Source organism: Taudactylus pleione, unplaced genomic scaffold (genome assembly GCF_031769625.1).
Source record: "Taudactylus pleione unplaced genomic scaffold, aTauple2 ptg000155l, whole genome shotgun sequence".
NCBI classification, from domain to species: Eukaryota; Metazoa; Chordata; class Amphibia; order Anura; family Myobatrachidae; genus Taudactylus; species Taudactylus pleione.
The window spans coordinates 1,917,035-1,920,000 of NW_028284557.1; the positions used below are offsets into that span (position 1 = coordinate 1,917,035).

The window sequence follows — 2,966 nt, forward strand, 5'->3', positions numbered from 1 at the left end:
AAAAACACAGTGAATTAACTCTTAAATGGAGGATAAATGAGTATATGAGCGTAAAAATTGTTCTGTTATAAAACACAGTCCCAGAAAAAAAGGGATGATGATATGTGCCGTATGATTTTAGCTTGAATAGTTTGATTGGTATCTATGGCATCCAGTTAAGATTTTAGGCTGTATATAGAACAGATTTTATGGGAATTCTTACCCAATGAATAATGTGACTGGGTGGTTGTGATAATCATCGTAAGAGCGCCCGCTGTCTGCTTCACAGTTGGTCCCGGCCAGGAAAAAAGGTGGTGTGCGCTGTAAGTCTGCGGTGACAGAAGTTGCGTGTGTCGGCGGCTGCTGCTGCAAATGAACAGTTTGATCTGGCTGAAAGTTTGCTATGTCCAGAGTGAACAGTACTGGCAGCTGTTGGTCCTGAATGGATGCTGGACGAGCAGTGCTGTGATGTGGATGTGACAACAGCATTCACGGGTTGAATACCAGTGAATGCTGTTGTCTCAGCAAGTAGTGGTCTTGGTGAAAGTCCTGGATGTTGGACGAGCAGTGTTATGAAGTGGACGTAAATGTAACCACAGTATTCATAGGTTGACTGCAGGTGTCTCAGCAATAGGTAGCGGTCTTAAGAGCCCCAAAGAAACTGACACACAGGCCATCATGCTCCAGATCCTGAGGAGAAAATACAGTAACACATTTTTTACATGCGCGCAATGCTGTAACGCCCACCTCCTTGGTAGTCTTATTTCTGGACATCTTGAGAGTCACAGAAATCCCCCCCAGACACCCAAATCATTTAATTGACTGGAAGTCCTGTGAGTGCCACCGTCTGCATTACATATACTACACGGTGGATACAACCCCCGGGGAGGGCACAAAGGCAAGTTTCTGGTGGTTTATTGTGGAGTGCCAGTTTTTGTATTTATTTTTAGGAGGGAAAGCGCACACCAGTGATGGGCTAACAGGGAAGTGCCCTCCTCCTCCGTCTGGCATAACCCCAGGGAAAATGGCCACTGCTGTCATTAAGCAGCCCCCATGCCATATAGTAACCCCTGGTGGTCTAGTGGGAAGCAAAGTATATCAGGAGCCTCACTGCCTGCACTGCTGGAGGTCTCCTGCTCCAGCAGTGAACGCCGCAAACCCACTGCTCCCTGCATGCAGGGTGCAGTCTTACCTTGTCCCAGGTAACCTTGTCCCCGGTTACCTGCTGCGGCTTCAGTGTGTATGAGTCTGTGGCCAAAGTCACTGACCCAGTCGCCAGTACTGCAGCCACCGGCGTTAGAGTGGCAATGGGGACATCCTATAGGACGCCTTACATTGCCCACTCAGTAAAATAAAGACACAAAAACTGTGGGGAACTACCTAAAGCAGCACCCCTATAACTGGTGTCCAGCTCCTGTCAGCACCAAACTCAAACTGATGGCCTCTGGCTGGGGTGGGGTATAGAGATGAGCCTGGACTTGTGGGTAATTTCATTAACAATTTGGTGTCCAGACTCTCCTCTCCAGGCTATCCCCAAGTGTTATCCCTGAAAAGTGCATTGCTAAGCAAGCCATCAGGTGTTCACGTGAGGGCCACAACCACCGTATCTCTGAACTAGACCAATGTATTATATGTAAGTGTACTGTTTGTATGACAACTACACATTGGAGAAGTGCACGCATCCGCGTCTTTATGCTCATGTCACAGCCGATTTTTATCAGAGACTCCCACTTGCAGAGGCACTAAAGTCTTGGTGCGTCTTTAGGCACACAATTGGTGCATTTTAGACGTTTACACCAAGCTCTATGGCAGGTGCAAATTCTCAGTCTGATAATAGCAGGTGCAAATTCTCAGTCTGATAATAGCAGGTGCAAATTCTCAATCTGATAATTGCGTCCTGTGCCAGCACTGCTGCCGCCAGTGGCATGCACACATCTGGCTAGCCAACGCGTTACTTCCCAGTGAAATCCATAACTCTTGCACCCAAATTTATTCTGCGGTATCCATCATGATGCATGCACAGTACTTCCAATATCAGCCAACTGCGTGTGTATCGGCATTGCGTGCAGTTAGCTTGTACCTCTGAATCAGGCCCAGTATCTCATATTAAATGCATGGATTCCTTAGTTTGCTTGAAGCACTTTTTGAAGCTTATTACTGTAACATCCTTTAAAAGATTCACATTAGAAGTTTTGTTTTATATTTGGCTATATGCCTGCTATGTGTACATCTTCAATATTGAAAAGTTTTACATAACAGAACACAAAACAGTGTAAGGTAAGCAAGCCTTATATTCGTTCTTTGGAATAGTCAGGTTACCATTACACACAATACGGGGAGATGAATAAGCATAACTCACAGGTGTTTACATGTACTAATTTTATATTCATGAAACTGGCATGAGGTAAAATGATATTCTCTATGATATCCAGGGTGGCAATTAGTGCATACAGAATACAACATGAACCATCAGTTTTAGCATCAATGGAAAGTGACAAAAAATCATTTGTACCATTACAGAAAAACAAGATCACACGTAACACTCACATTTTGTCTTTATTAACGCCAACTGTGTTTTTTTTATATAGATTTCCTTTTTTAATTATTTATTTTGTGTTTTAAAACAATAGCACAAAAGAGAGGACTCGGATAAGCAAGTCTCAGAACCAAGGCCCATGGCCCTGCCACTATGCCATTAGACTGCACAAACCCAGAATCTAGGTAACCTAGAAATTAATCAGGATATGGGGATAGATAGGGGAGAAAACACAGACTGCGCACAGTCCCTGCACCTTGCTCTTCTTCAGCACAGGTAAGAACATACGTCTAAAGGAAGGTTAAAGCCCACCAGTACCAAACAGACTGCCACAGTGCAAGTCTTCTCAGCACCAATGGAAGAAGGGTCCAGGCCACTGAAAGGGCAGGAAATTAGTGTGAGTGCACACACAAACCTCCCTGATTATATACTTCTTCTACAAGGGGTTAAA

General features: G+C 44.6%; 1 protein-coding gene across 1 annotated transcript in view; it reads right to left on the minus strand.

Annotated features, from left to right (window-relative positions):
* Window positions 1-2,516: 2,516 nt before the first annotated feature.
* The window catches only part of NPEPPS (aminopeptidase puromycin sensitive), a 96,230-nt gene continuing 95,780 nt past the window's right edge, over window positions 2,517-2,966 (minus strand). The window contains exon 23 of the mRNA XM_088474585.1: window positions 2,517-2,966. This exon is cut by the window's right edge and continues 706 nt beyond it. The gene's annotated coding sequence lies outside the window, so the exon portion shown is untranslated.